Source organism: Belonocnema kinseyi, chromosome 5 (genome assembly GCF_010883055.1).
Source record: "Belonocnema kinseyi isolate 2016_QV_RU_SX_M_011 chromosome 5, B_treatae_v1, whole genome shotgun sequence".
Classification (NCBI taxonomy): Eukaryota; Metazoa; Arthropoda; class Insecta; order Hymenoptera; family Cynipidae; genus Belonocnema; species Belonocnema kinseyi.
This window is the reverse complement of record NC_046661.1, coordinates 8,296,368-8,313,048: the sequence shown is the minus strand read 5'-3', so window position 1 is coordinate 8,313,048 and position 16,681 is coordinate 8,296,368. Positions and strand designations below refer to the sequence as shown.

Genomic DNA, 16,681 nt, shown 5'->3' with positions numbered 1-16,681 from the left:
CGCCTGCAGTGACCCAAGAACACCAATAGCGAGACAGCCGTCTTCCGAAAAAATAGTGAGAAGAGGAGGAGGACAAGAACAAAGCCACAGTGCATGTGTGACGTCATCAGCAGATTATGGTCACTAGCCTGACAAACATAATCTGCTCGAGATAAGGAACCAAGACCAGCGAAGATCTATCAGAAAGGACGCAGCGTATATCTATACCTAAGTTAAGAAAGAATACTATTTAGGTGACCTGTGGAACCAAAATTAATAAATGTAATCGCATACAAAAATCTAAGTAACTCTAAGCTTAAACTAAGAATAATTCAATTGGTAAAACGTTTGAGGTTTGATATCATTCAAAGAAAAAAGGAAACTTTTATAATTTCAGGCTAAATGACAACTGATCAAGCAAATTATGTTCAAAATTTCGTTATTAAAGGAAAGAAAGTAAAAATACACTACCAATTTAGTACAAAAACCAAACAGATGCATAAGACTTCTGTACGAAAAAGACAAACAAAGAATTATGAAGAACAGTATAAAAGAAGATCGCACTTACCAAGTCACGTACCAACTATAAACGCAACAGTCACCCACATCAGGCAGGACTGCTACATCCCAAAATTTCACAGTTTCGATGTAACGCTTAAAATAGGCGTAACGTCCATTATCCCATATAAAAGAGTGTAGCGCCACCAATTATGAACGAGCGCATTTCTGATTTTCTCTGGGTTTGAACCTAACTATGGTAACTGTACTTCCGTCGATAATATAGAAACCACAAGGTAAATTCGATGTTACCATGGTGGGATAAGAACTCAGAGGATACCTAGGAAATAGCCTATGCTTGATCATTTAAACTATAATTGCAGATTCTATTATTATAGGATAACTATGATTATAACTATTTTCAATACGAGTGTATTTTTATTTCATATATAGTTAAATACCATTTAAATGCTAAATAAAATCATGTGATATAAACGCTCATAAAGATCGAGTAATAATCTTTTGATATAACTTGATACTTCAGTACATTAATAATGGGTAACTGACTTAGTGGAAGAACGAATAAATAGTCAGACAAACTATAACCAAAAGTGTCTAACTAGAGCTATCACCTATAGTTAAGTTAACATGCGATATTCGTACTCCTGAAAGATCAAGAATAGAGATGTGCGATTGCTAATTGTCGCGGCCATCGGCAGTAATTAGTCATCGTATGCCATGGCGAGGCTCGCGAGTATCGAATGACACGTAGTCAAACAAAAGAAAGACGTAAGCGAACACCGACAGTCTTAGTAGACATATATATTCTTCATCCGAGAAAATTGAAACTTAATTCTATAACTAAAACAGCACGTGTTAGATCAAAACATCTTTTTACAAATAGTATCTTGTAAAACTTGATCGTACGTGCTCACTAATGTAAATCTATCTATTAATATGGGGACGTAGGACTGCATAAATCCCGATTCTCTCCAGTATCTTGGTCTTTAGTCTCAAGCAGTTACACTGGCCACTCGATCTACGAACAACGAATCGCTCAGAGAAAGTCGCGTACTTTACAGTTCGAACTCAAAATAGTTAACATGTTCGAGTCTGGTACTAAAGTACCGTCGGCTAAGACTTTCGGTTGTCGTTACATAAGTGCCGCTAGTGAAACGTGCTTCTGCATTGTTTTTCACAGAACTCCTTAGTCTTTAACTGAGTCTATTCTCAAATAAAGTACGCAGTGTTATACTTTCGAGAACAGAGAATTCAAATGTGAATTGGGCAGCTGTTTTAGGGACTTGTATCGCACTACCGCTAGTGAAACGTGCTTGTGCATCGTCTTCACAGAACAACTCTCTCGCTTCTCCTTTCTTGAAAGAAAAGATACATGTAAGTCAATATTTTGTAACTGTCTATATTTCTATGACCTTTATAATAAATTTATTGTTAATCTGACTATCGCTCCATTATTTGAAAATACTGAAACTGACTGAATACTGAACTGAAAAGTGACAAGGTACCCACAAACAAAAATAAATTGTCAGGCCTTAACGCCATGACATAATCAGCATTCTTATCTCTCTCTTTCCAAATTTCCATTCTACCCTCGCTTATTTGCTCGGGCCGTGACAATTTACAAGTTTGAATAACTGTAAAAGAAGTTGGCATTTTAAATATATTATATAAATTTGAAGGTTATTATTAATTTTTAAAATAATTTTTTAAAAAGATATACTTGTGTTCGAGAATAATTAATTGTATAAGTAATGTCGATAATATGTCGTTAATTTCTTAACCAAATTTTCCAGACATTTTAGAATTGCTACATAACAAGATAGCAGCATTCATATAGATTATGCTTGCAACTAAATAACGTACAAATTATAAGCGTTTGTCACATAACAGTCATTTTACATTGTTACATCGCCGTTACTAATGTATGGTATGGGGCAATAGCGCCGACCGGTGGGGCGAAGGTGACTTTTCTTATATCATCGCTATTGTTTAACAATTTTAGTTCTAGTTTGCATTAAATAAATCTATTTTATTATAGAGATATTAAATATTATAGAAAAGTGAGGCCTGGCCAGAGCAACAGGCCCGATAAAAATAATATTTACAAGAACTTAGGTTTTACAGGTGTCACAAGTTTCGTCGATAAATGATCAGTAATGTAAGACAGCCACTTATCTAGTGGGCTACATGGAATAAATTATTGAATGTTATTATTCTCAATCCGATCGGTATGCAGGTTTCTTGTATTGGTACGGCAGCGACATTGCATGCAGTTCGTTAGAAATAATTAAATTACCAGATCATCGTTTTGTTCATGTGATTAATACATATAGAAATATGACATAAAATAATATAGAACTCGATATAAGAAAAAATGGATCAATTGCACATCTTAATAACTTATAAAAAAAATTACTGTTAACGGGTCGCCCCCCGCCCTTTACTGTTCCCTTGCGTATCACTGTAACAAAATTTGTATAGTTTATGCATATGACTAAGTTACAGAATGACTGTCACATTCCGCTTTTAGAATGATCATATCTCACTGCTAAGGAAATGCTACAACATTTTTTTGTAGAACAAGTACATCTTCATTCGGTAAAGAGGTTCCTCAACATTGTTACCTTTATTGTTAGATATTGTCTTCTCCTTACAGACGATGTGTTAACATCAAATTTTATTCTCTGACTAGTTGAATGTTTCAACTTTATCTTTTATTATAAATGTGAAACTTAAATTTAGTTTTATAAGCCTGAAAAGGTCAGTAAACCAAGCTGGCGAAACTTTCAAAATAATTGTGAATTTCTATTTATTTATAACCCCAGTGACTAATCAAGAATAAATTTATTCAAATTGTTACCCTTCAGTTATAGAACAAGCACCTCACTGAACAGTAACATTCGTTATATAAACCGATGTATTAATGATACGTCTTCGTTAACAAGCAGTTGCAGAACGTGTTCCCTAGGTTTTTTCTTCAGAAATAAGGTACTCAACATTCCATACCAAATAAAAAGATGATGTGATGAATTGTGAAACGTAATCATATTGAATTTTTAAAACTGCATGCCTTTTTGAATGCAGTCTAAGATAAATATTGCAGTAAGCATGACATGGGTTTCATTAATTTGTAAAGCCCGTATCCTTGCTTTTTGTAGCAGATATAATTTGCCACAAATCTAATAAAATTAGTCTTATTTGGCATAGGTGTGAAGTTCTAGCGTGCTTATAAATATCAACTTACATGAATGTTCAGTAGAAAATTAGTTTTTTTTATGCATTTAATTTTCAATGTACTCTGCATCAATAGATATTTGTTATACAATTACTCAAAATACGTGACCGCTTACAATTTTGAACTTCTCAATGTGAAAAAATTAAGTACACAATTATAGCTAATTTTGATTCCAATCTTATGATATAATCATAACACGTTTATCCTCAAATACTTTTTATTAATCCATACTATGCGATCATACTTGTTTCAAGGCTCAGTTGACTTCAATATTTCAAATTACTGTTTTTTCACTGTAGTATCATTTTTTTGTTGAAATATAAGTACATTTAATACTGGAAATTTTTACCTTAACCTTGCTCAGTTGGTCCAAATTCTTAATAAATTCATGCAAATTTTACGCCAATAATGTTTGTTATATTACAGCTGATTTATCTCATCAGTGAATTCAAAATTGCGAATGAACCAAGCAAAGAAGTAAAAATGGGAATGATCCAGAAAATGAAGTCAAGATTGGATATGGTGCAGTCAATAAAAGTAAAATTATGAAAAATCGAAACAATAAAGTTGAGACTGAGCATGATATAACCAGTGAAGACCAGATTAAAAATAAATCAGCTTATAAGAAAAATATCAGGAACAATCCTTTCAATGTAGGTAAGATTAGGAATGGTCCAGACCTTGATGTCAAGATTCGATATGGTCCACCCCGGCGGAAAGAATGAACAGAAAGGATACGCTACAGCGTAGCCTCAAATATCCCCAATATATACTTTCCGTATCATACAAAAAAACTTAACAGAATGAGAGCAAGAAAAACATTTCAATTGTTGAAATTCTGATGCTACGTTAGAATTGCCGTTAGAAGATCGCGGAGTAATTGTAATAGTATTTGTGGAGTTGAAAAGATTTAAAAAATGTCATCATTTTGACTGGGTGCTAGCACTATCCTACTGAACACTGTTACAGAACTGTGATGTAACAGATCTAGAACAGAAAATAACAAGTTCTAAAACAAGATAAAAACATACTGAGACAATGGTCCGAGTAATGTGCCAAAATAAACGCAGAAGTTCTGTAACGCTGTTACAGAACCATGTTCTAACAGAGATCTGTAGCAATTCTGGATCAGCGTTATATTTAAACAAATATTTTTAGAACAACTCAGGAAGAGGTTCACAATGTAACATTGATCTTTAATAGTTTCGTAACTCATGTAACAGTGTAACAGAATGTAACATTGTTCTTTCATAGTGTCGTAAGACACACGTGAAAGTTCTACGATATAAATTTGTTCTGTAGTCGTTCTGTTACAACTCTGGAAAAGAGTTATATGTAAAAAATATTTATGAAACAATTAAGAAAATGGATCACAAAATAACATTGTTCTACAATAGTACCGTAACACATATCTAACAGTGTTTCGATGTATATTTGTTATGTAATCGATCCGTAACAAGGCCATAACGTTCTTACAACGTTTTCCAAGCACGCACGGTCCCCTACACATGCACTCACACGCTCTAACCTGTCATTCCCATTTCTTTCTTCTGGATCTCTCGGACAGGGGTTTGTCCGTGGGCTCGTATCTACCCAAATTCGCAGTTGATCCCCGTTTTTGATTTCTGACATTCGCTCATAGGGCTTCGATCTAACTCCGAAGGTTACTGCGTGGTATCGCAGTCGACTGCAGACGGGACGATAGCGGCCCCAGAACTATTCTTTTCGGGATGTGTTTCCTCCCCTTTGTACGTATATTCTGACATCCAACCTTCTGCAATTCTTGTCAAGTCCCTTGGTTTGATTAGGGGTCGCATGTAGCCTTGCACCAATCCCTGAGCATACCCGTGACTCGTAGCGTCTTCCGGTTTAAACTCTAGAAGAGCTTTTAGTCGAAGCGTGTTTGTCTACACATAGACCCCGTATGACGCCCTTTCTTCCCACTCGCGGGAGCAAGTATTCTGCGGCACACAACTCTGCTGTTGTGCCTGTCACTATGGCTCCTAATACAGCCTGTCTCGGCCCTAACCTTTCGTTGGGGCTGTTCAATACCTCATGCCTTGCGCTGGTCTATAACTCGCGTTCTCATATCATCTTGGAGGCTCATAATTTTCTGATCTGTCCATTACTTGCTCCAACCATCCATGTCTGACATCTTCCGCCCCTGCGAAGGTCAGTTTCATATAGGGAAAAAGATTCGAAGCTGGATAGTGATGGGCGGCTCGATCCATTTGGGGCCTTTCACGTTCTCATGACATGTACTGATGGTGTTCGTTATGAAAAAATTCACTCAAGTATGACTCCGGATAATTCCTTCGCTATCGGTACCCATCACACTTACTAGCTCGGCCCCAGCCTTCCGTTTTGTGTTGCTATGTTCTAATGCTCAGTGGATTGTCCCACTTTTGTCTATACTAGCCGTTTTGCGGGCGTGTATATTTTATTATCGCAGTGGTGAAAATAGGCTGCGATGTGCATAATAGGGGATTACAGGTTAGAACGCGCACTGTTGATGGGTAATATGACGCCTGACACGTAGGTCCACTTACCCAGGATGACATAACGCTACTTCTTAGCGGTATTGACGTTTGGTACTCCCAGTCTCATATCGGTAGGCCCTAAGCCCCTGCAGGTATTTCCGACCTCATCATTACCTGTTGATATTGTTGTGGTACCGCGCTAACCCTGGCAACCGATTGCGCTAAAAATGTGGACGAATCAAGCCGTTGATCTGCCGCACTGCACTTAGTCGTGGCTCGATGAGGCATAGTGTTCCTGTTAGCGAAACGAGAGTCCCCTTCCATCCCGCTTTTTGTCGTGCCAACACCGCGCATTTCCTCTTCCCTGTCTCTGTTTGAAGGTGGGTTGTAGATCAGTGATAACGTATCCCTCAAGGCCTGATGTCCCCTCCATCCCTAGCGACTTTCGGTTCCTGTAAGGGGGTATTTCCAGCATCTTGAATAGTTGGTGGAATTCAAATCGGCGTGTTGTATCCACCGGAGAACTCCGCACCGTCTCATAGGTCCCCAAGTTCGATAGTATTTGCTCCTGGGGGTTTTCGTCCTCTGGGTAGCAGGTCACAGCTTGGTTACCTCCTGTCACGCGAAGTACAGTCCCTTTAGCTCCCGCAACACCTCGTCCAACTCATTCGTATTTCAATACAATCGCCTCATAATTGCCCGTAGGTCATCTTCTGTCAACTCGTTTGCCCAATCCAGTAACTGGGCTATTATTTCGCCCAGAATGGGCCGAGACTGCCTTCTCCGTTTCTCGATAAGTCCTTTTAACGTGGCTCCAGGCCAAAACGTGTGATAATCTTTTTTGGTGGCGAGGTTTTGAAACTCTCGTCATTTATTCTAGCTATCGGACATTTTCAGAAATAATCGCAAATCTACAAAATTACCGAAAAAAATCTAGAAATTATTCGTAAATTCTCTTAATTCACAAGATTTGTTTTCTCTTTTCCTTAAATTCCGTAGTCTTCTACAAATATCCATGAATTCTTGATTTGCTTAAAAATTCTCGGGGCTGTTCAGAGAACCATATATTTAGAGAGAATATTCATTACCTGATCTATTAAAAGGAAGACACTGTTAGTACTGGATGGGAATGGTTTAGGTTTATCTTTTTTATTCTTTATTCGTAATGTGTCCCCTAAGGGTTTACATGACTTCCATTTCTTACAATCGCTTACATTTTTTTTAATCTTATCGTTACTATATACAAGCATTTACAACTATTTGCATAAAGTCTTCTATCTAGTTCCTTATCTCTATTTCCTGTGAAAGCGCAATTTAGGTCTTATTAGCAAACGAGTGAGCAAGCGAGCGAAAGCGAGAGCTCGGGCGAGAGAGAGAAAACGAGAACGCAAACGCATCTCAGTCTACTCATACTATTACATAAACATTAGTTACAATCTTTACGCTTCTAATCTAAGCGACTTTCGTTTTATTATTTTTTTCACTTCTCTTATGTCTCCATTTTTCCAGTTATGCACGTGCATTCCTTCATTCTTCCACATTCGCTCCTCTAGCTCCCTCCACCTGCTGCATCCATTCTTCTCCTAATCCATCCACCCCTAGAATCTTAAACATATTCTCTTGCCAGCTTCCTTTATCTTGTATTCCTCTCAAACATCCTTCTGATTCATGCTCCCACGTTTCCTCTTACCGTTAACGTATTCTACATTTTCTGTTCTCTTGTTTTTTCCAAGAACTCCCCTCCATTACGTCCTTTTTCAATCTAAATCTTACTATTCTGGTCGAAGTTCTCTCTCCCCACCCCTTTTCTAAATACTTTGGTACTTCTACCTTTTCTATCATCATATACCATTTATTGCATTTTGATTCCTCAATCATTCCCCATCTTTCTGTTAATTTTCTTGCCCTCTCCTTTTTCCAATTCTATCGTCGTCCCCTTCCTCTCTTTTACCTTTATCAAACACTTTCTCTCTAACTCCCCTCTCTTTCCGTCTCTAAGCTTCGTCTTAAATTTCTATGTCCTCTTTCCCGCTCTAATACTCAATTAATCTCTTTGCGCTTCTTCTCTCACAATGTATCCATATCTTTGTTTCATAGCCTAATAACGTCCATACCAGCCTATCCAATAACCAAATTCTCCTTCTTCAATTTTTTAACCTTCTTTTTGCTATTGTGCATATCGGCTTCATTACCCTTGCTGCTTTTTTTATGCTTTCTCTTATATAAGCTTTATGATCTCCATTCGTTAGTAAATATATAAAACATATCCCATATATTTAAACTCTTTTACTCTTTCTCTCTCTCTTTTCATCACACAACTCAGTATACTCTTTCTTTTTCTCCTATATTCTTCTAATAACTTTTTCCTTTTCTGCACTTTTTAAATTAATTTCTGACCTTTTTTTTTTCTTTACCATCCTCGTCCCGTCCACTTTTATTCCCCTCTTTACTAACTTCATTTTGGTTTGTGCACTTTAATCCTCTTTTTATTTCTCCTACGATTTTTCGGATCTCCTCTTCCATATTTCCCTCTCCCATTTTGATATTTCTGACCTCTTCTCTATACCGTTCTTTTCCTTGCCTTGACGAGTCCCCTTTCTCTACACTTTTTACCTTGGCTGCCTTTTCATTCAAAATGAATATAATAACCTACCTCTAGTTTCTTGAGTTTCTCTCTTACCGCATCATCCACTATCGAATAATCAATTACTGCTCCCCTTTCTTCCCCTGAGCGTGTATATTATCCTTTCTCAGATCCCTCTATATTTTCGTTTAAGATAACCCATCCCATCTCGTCTAAGCTCTTCAACCACTTCTTCCCTCATAATTGAGTACCTTATTTTTCGATTTCCTTTCTCTTTCTTCTTGCCATTTCCTTTCTCCTCTATCTCCTGTTCTTGCATTGAAATCCCTAACTATTATAAGACTAATCCCACTTCCCTCCTCCCATCTGTACCTCTTCTACTGTTATTGCTTTTCTTTTTCTGGGGTTCCATATAACAACCTCTTCTTTGTCATGACCTCCCTATTATATTTTTATTTCTTTAGTTTTACCAGTACTATATATCCTTCCCTCTTTACTCTTCCCTTCTTACACATCGCACTATCTCTAACTCTACCTTAGTTTCAATTCTTTTTAGTGTTTCCACTCCTTCCTTGAGCTCCTTTCCTTCGAATCTTATACCCTTTACCACTATGCTGCTTTTTCTTTTTTCTCTCTCTTTCTTTTCTATTCGTTGTTCTATTTTTCTTAGCTCTTCCTTCTCCCTATTCCCACTCTCCTCACATTCAACGTCAGGTTGGAACTTTCTATTTTTGTTGTTCTAACTTAAAGTTCTTCTACCTTTATATTAGGCTTTTCCTGCTTTTCTAATCTTTGCTCGTGCGTCTGCATCCTTTTCTCTAGACTTTCATCACTTTTTCCCATTTCATAATTTCTCTCTTGAGCTTGGCCATTTCCCGCTTAATTTCTTTAATCCCTCTCCCCGTTTCTCCTGATTTTATTCGTATATACCCATTACTTCTACAGTCGTTTAAATAAGAGCATGGTCACTGTTGTGAGAAAAAACCTAGCAACATACACTACTATAGGAAGTGTTCGTCCATTGAAACCACAGGGATGACCTTTGATTTCGCATTTCTCTCTGCCCTACTAACACCCGGAACCATTATGGCATAAAGATGTAAGTAGGAAAGAGTCAAAACAATGACAGCGAAGTAAAGAACAGTAATTGACACTAAATCTCTCTCGACATGGTTCAACAAGCAAGCGCGCTGTGGTTACAGTGCCTTAGCGAGAGGCGGGAGCTAGCGGCGTGGCCCTTAAAGGAGATGAGGGGCTCGACGCTCGCGTCATTTGCCCTTTGCACCGTCGTGCACTCCCCCCTCGCGTCCGCCGCTGTGGCTAACAGTTCATTTAGCAACTTCTACATTTTCGTATAAATACATCATTTCTATCCGTATTTTACACTATAAAATTGAGCAATTAGTAGTGTTGCCGGATAGAACATTTATTCACCCGAGTTGATATAATTGAAAAAAGTTGTTCTTCAATTTATCCTAGTTCCTAATAATATTCAACGACCCTAAGTACTACCCCTATCAAATCTAATGAAGCCAGTCTCGGCTGTCTTCAAGTAAAACCACAAAAAGAAATTTATTTTAAAATAATCACCGTGACAACTTTCCAAGGCTCTAGTTGATATATCTTTCTGATCAGTAATATTCCACGACCCCTACGTATTACTCCTATCACAAATAAAGAACAAAGCCTCAGCTTTCATCAATTGAATCGCTAAAAATATTTCGAATTAAAAATCAAAACCTCATGCAACTTTTCAAAACTCTGATTAATAGATATATCTCCGCAGTAATATTCCACGACCGCAGGAACTCCCACTATTAAATTAAACAAAGCTAGTCTCAGCTGTATTCAACTAAAACCACTTAAAAAATTCAAACATAAAAATAATCACACCTAACAACTTTCCTAGACTCTAGTTAATTTATCTATCTCAAAATAAATATTCCATGACTTCAGGAATTACCCCTATCAAATTTAATGATGCTAGTCTCAGCTGTGTTCAAGTAGGACATTTCCCTATGACATTTGAGTAACCAAAGTCTCACCTTCCAAAAAGATTTTAGACATTTTTTATGCTCTCAAAAAGTTCAAAAATTAACTTTCCAAACCTAACCCCTGTCTCCTAGTAATTATCCTTAAAATAACTTATGTGTCCAGGTTAAATGAAAGCAAAGGGCAAGGAATATGTACGAAAAAACATATAACGTAGGTCTGAGCTTCTTTGGAACTCACGAAAAATATCAAACTATATGGTCCGAAAACAACCAATAACACTCGTACCTACCTCTAAACAAAAATATTCATATTAAAAAAACACCAAAAAATATATATAAATAAAAAGCCAATGCTTTTGCGAAGTTTCCAAAATACAACCGATAAATTTTCAAATTAAAATAATGATACTATTTTCCCTTGCGGAAACATCTAAAATATACCCACAACCTCACAGTAATAACCAAGAAACAAAATAACGGACACCTCTGACGCATTTACCTAAACTCTGCTCAGCTGCCTTCCACTAAAAATCCATAAACATTTCAATTAAAAATAATTACCACAAACAATTTTCCGAAAATCCTCTTCACATCGTCATCTCCAAATTAACATAAAAATAACACTTTAAAACTACCCTAAAACAACAACCGCCGAAACAATTTGAAACAAATTTGGAAAAAAATCTATTAACAATTTTTTAAGACTCCAGTTAATGAACCTATTCCCATGATAATATTACACAGCCCCTAGGAACTATCTTTAACATATTTAACGAGGAAAGTCACAGCTGCCTTTGTCTGAAACCGCCAAAAACTTTCAAATTAAGAACGACCACCCTTGACAATTATCCAAGACTCTAGTTAATATATCTATCTTTAATGTAATAATTCACGGCTCCTAGAAAATACTCCTATAAAATTTAAAGAAAAAAGTCTGACCTTCTATTAATTAAAACGGTGAAAAATAAAAAAATAATTATCTGAGACAACTTTTCAAAACTCTAGTTAATAGATACATCTCCGCAGTGATAATCCATGACCCTAGTAACTACCATTATGACATTTATTGAAGCCTGTCTCAGCTATCTTCAAGCAAAACCACAACAAAAATTTTTCGTGAAAAAGAACCACCCCAGACAATTTGCCAAGACTTTAGTCAATAGCTACATCCCCACAGTTATACCATAGTCCACATTCGATAGGAACTACTCCTAATACATTTAACGAACCAAGTTTCACATTCCATCAATTACAAGGGTAAAAATATTTCAAATTTTGAAAAATCACCTCAGACAATTTTTCAAAATTCTAGGTAAGATGTATCTCCATTGTAAATCTCCACGATCCTAGCAAGTACCACCATCACAGTTAACGAACCAAGTCTCACCTTTCATCAATTTAAAGTGTAATAAATAATTTGAAATAGAAATAATCACAACAGAAAGCTTTCGAAGCCTCTAGTAAATATATCTACCCTCACAATAATATCCCTGAACTCATAAGAGCTACCTCTGTCAAATTTCACGAATCTAGTCCCAGCTGTCTTCCACTAAAACCTTTTGCTTACGTTCAAGCTGGGCGTGTAAGTTATTTTAAGGATAGGTTCTGGGAGACAGGTGTTGTTTTTTGAAAATTAATTTTTGCAGATTTTTAGAGCCCAAAAAAGGCCCAAAATTTGGCGCTGTTGATATTTTTCATTGTTATGTGATGCAGAACTGTTAAAAAATTCAACTTATGAAAGCATAGATTGATTTAATTTTAATTATCAGAATAAGTTTATTCATATAATTCAAAGAAAGCAAAAAAAAAGATGAATTAAAATCGGTTAATATTTGGAGTAGAAATAGAAATATTAAAATACACACGAAAGTACATCCAAGTGCAATGTAGCGTGTCAAATCAAGCGGAGCGAACCATTCTTTCATTGACATGAGATTCATGTCAGTTATGAAGCCTAACATTCGAAAAAATTACTTGATTCAATTTTAATTACCATAATTGGTTTATTCATATAATTGGAAGAAATTAAAAAAAGATTCTCGAAAATCAGTTGATAATTGTAGTAAAAATTCAAACTTTGATGTGCATACAAAAGTGCAGCTTTGCCGAAGACTTAAGACCCAGCTTGCCACGTACTCCCTCAATCTTAATAATAAGTAATCAATCAAAACTACTGCTTAAGACGAGTTATTAAATTCGAATAAGAAGCCTTACTAAATAAACTATGAGTTTTCTATTTAAAATGGTGAGAAAAGGTTATTAAAGCAACTACTAATTGACTTGTGCCGATAAAAATTATTATTTTTACCTTGTGCCATTGAATTTCAAATATTTAACGTTTAAATAAAATTAAATTAAACATGGAGTTAAAAATGTCAGGGGTAAAAATACTCGAAGAATACAAATAGTGCGATTATTGTATGATTGTAGTATAAGGAAGAAAGTCATTTTAAAAAATTCCCAAATATTTCAATAATTGTTGATAAAATCTTCTGGGATATATATGTTTTAATGATTGTAGGAGTAATTTCCAGTCACAATTTTTCTAAACCAACAAGAATCCTAATTGTTATAAACAATTGTTTGCAAAATGTTTGAATTTGCGGCTTTTTCTATTGCAGTTTTTACTTTATCATCTGCATTGATATACAAATTTCTAAAAATAATATATTTTTGACTATATTTGTTAAAATACAATAATTGTTGATTTTGTAAATAAATCAAATAAGTAAATATAAAACTTTGACGTGGAAAATAATTTTTTTACACTGCAGCTGCTTAACATTTTTGTATAAGACATTTTCATTTAATTTTTTTATGTACAATTTAAAATAAATGATTGCTATTATTCAATTCTAAATATCACGGAATTTTAAAGGTATGTTAAGCTGACGTAACCACATCTTCGAATGGACTTAGAACCTATCCCATAATTAAGAGCTCATTTAATGCTCTTCAAAACTACCAAAAATTATTTTCCAAAAGCCACCCTTAATACTGAAAAACCAGCCTTAATATAAATTATGTACAAATTGTAAATCTGACCATACTATAATTCGGAACTCATTTAATGCTCATTTAATGCCCCATTGCCAAATTGAATGCTCTAGTAAAAGAAAAATCCCCGGGGGGTTACGCTACTTCAATGCTAAGCTGATGGAACGACACGTGAAAATAATGTTGAATCAAGTTCTGACCTATGACATAATTAAGGGCTCATTTACTGCTTTTCAGAACCACAAAAGTAATTTTTTCAAAATCAACAAGTATCCCTCAAAAACGGTACTTCGAAAATTATCCTGTATTCTAAGACTACAAAAAGTACACATTGTTTAATGAAACAAATTGAATGCTTTAAAAAATTCTTTTACATTTAAACTTTTACCGAGCACTTCCCCGCCTTTTCAAGCAGTCCTATGTAATGTGTTATGTGATAAGGAAAAACTCGATTCAACGTTTATTTTCATGGGGTTCCGTCACCTTAATATTAAGCTAGAGTAACCCCGATTTTTAAAAAAATAGTGAAGCATTAAATTTGACAGTGAGGCATTAAATGAGCCCTTAATTATAGTATGGTCAGGTTTACAATTTGCGCATAATTTATATTAAGGGTGGCTTTTCAGTATTAGGGATGGCTTTTGGAAAATAATTTTTGGTGGTTTTGGAGAGCATTAAATGAGCCTTTAATTATGTGATAGGGAAAAACTTAATTCAACGTTTATTTCACATGGGGTTCCGTTAGTTTAACATTAAGCTGGCGTAACCCTCGTGTTTTTAAATAGTGGGGCATTAAATTTGGCAGTAGGGCATTAGATGAGCATTAAATCAGCCCTTAATTATAGTATGGTCAGATTTACAATTTGCGCATAATATATATCAAGGGTGGTTTTTTAGTATTAGGGGTGGCTTTTGGAAAATAATTTTTGGTGGTTTTAGAGAGCATTAAATGAGCCTTTAATTATGTGATAGGGAAAAGCTCAATTCAACGTTTATTTCACATGGGGTTCCGTCAGCTTGCCATTAAGATAGCGTGATATCCGTTTTTTTTAAATAGTGGGGCATTAAATTTGGCAGTAGGGCATTAAATAGGTATTAGATGAGCCCTTACTTATAGTATGGTCACATTTACAATTTGTGCATAATTTATATTAAGGATGGTTTTTCAGTATTAGGGTTGGCTTTTGAAAAATAATTTTTAGTGTTTTTGGAGAGCATTAAATGAATCTTTAATTATGTAATAGAATAAAACTCAATTCAACATTTACTTCACATGAGGATGCGTCAGCTTAACATTAAGCTGCGTAACCCCCGTTTTTTTAAAATAGTGGAGCATTAAATTTGGCAATAGGTCATTAAATGAGCATTAAATGAGCCCTTAATTATGTGATATGCCAGAACTCGATTTAACATTTATTTCACATGGGGTTCCGCCAGCTTAAAATTAAGCTAGCGCAACGCCTGGGTTTTTTTTAAAACATAATGCAGCATTTCATTTGAAAATAGGGTATTTAATTAGCATTACATGAGCCCTTAATTATGAGATAGGTTCCAACTCCATTCGAAGATGTGGTTACGTCAGCTTAACATAACTGAATTTTAATGTATTTAAAAAGTATTCAAGTTTTTGTCAAACGATATGACTCCTTGTTGCCTTGTTTGTCCAATCAACAAGAACTGTTCATCATTTAAATAATATTTATTTAGAGAAGCACAGTTTGACCATTTTTCTATAAAAAGTATTAATTTTTTGCGTAATCAACAATAAATATTTTCCCAATTATTCCTTCTTGTGACATTTTTCTAATTAGGAAAAAGTATTGATTGTTTACAAAATATTTATAAACAAATTCACAGTTTGACCCTGGAAGAGCTAATCGTAGGATCTGAAGATATCAGGAGGTAATGGATGATATCATTATTGGTCAGTACTCTATTCGACATTCTGCTATTTTCGCGCCTAGCCTTGCGAAAAATCTTGTTATTAGCCTCTTGGGGCTCCTATGATAGCCACCCGAAAGGTACGTCGAAGGATCTGATGATCTCGGCAATATAGTATAAAACCTGATGATCAATTTTTCATCTAACCCAGATGTTTCGCTACACCCTGAGCTTGGGCGAAGAAAAAGCGAGCAACATTACCAGTGTTGGTTGTTCCTGAACCTTGTTTTACAACATCGACTGAAATTGATAATTTAGATTTCAGTACATTTTGAATATGTTTGTTTTTTAATTTTTTAAATTCTCTTTCTTCCTTCGTTTTAAGTGCAACTTTTTTTAAATCAAGATTATAAGGTATATGAAGTAGAAACTCCATGAAGCGTAACCAACAATGTAACGTCGAAAGACCGAATTTGTCATAATTTTCTTTGCACTTGAGCTGTTTGAAATGAGTCAAATTATTTATGTATTTCGGGCCAATTCGACAAATGTTGCAACAATTTGATGCTTTTTATTCACATAGAACATTGCAAACTTTGCCATCTATCATTATACATTTCAAATTAAGGCGCTATTTGAACATCACATCGTTGATTAGAATTTCATATAATTCAACTTTCTCAAGCAAGTTCGTGAAGTGATTGTATTCTTGTGAAGTAAGAAAGCTTACTGTCGATGAATTTCTATAAGCCGAGGTGTCTCAGTTCTTTTATTTCTCGTCTCTTAAATGATCTTTAGCAAGAAATGTAAAACTCCGTTTACAATAATATAAAATCTGATGAACTGATGAACTCTTTCAAATATTGGTAACATTTATGGTATTTCTTAGATAAGATTGCTTAGTTCATAAAATACTTTTACAGTCTGTCAAGTTAAAGCGTGGGTGGCTTTACTCGCAGTCGGTAAGGTGTATCGACATGATTTTGGTGTCAAAATATTAAGAAGAGCTCCC

The 16,681-nt window shown here is 35.3% G+C and overlaps 1 protein-coding gene across 7 annotated transcripts in view; it reads right to left on the bottom strand.

Annotated features, from left to right (window-relative positions):
- Positions 1 to 16,681, bottom strand: part of LOC117172747 (zinc transporter 1) — a 491,563-nt gene that overhangs the window by 304,672 nt on the left and 170,210 nt on the right. Inside the window, exon 1 of one of the 7 annotated variants that reach the window (XM_033360937.1) lies at positions 548 to 630. The exons of the other annotated variants lie outside the window; for them this stretch is intronic. The gene's annotated coding sequence lies outside the window, so the exon portion shown is untranslated. Of the gene's footprint in view, positions 1 to 547; positions 631 to 16,681 lie in introns of those variants that run through there. 7 annotated transcript variants of the gene reach the window in all.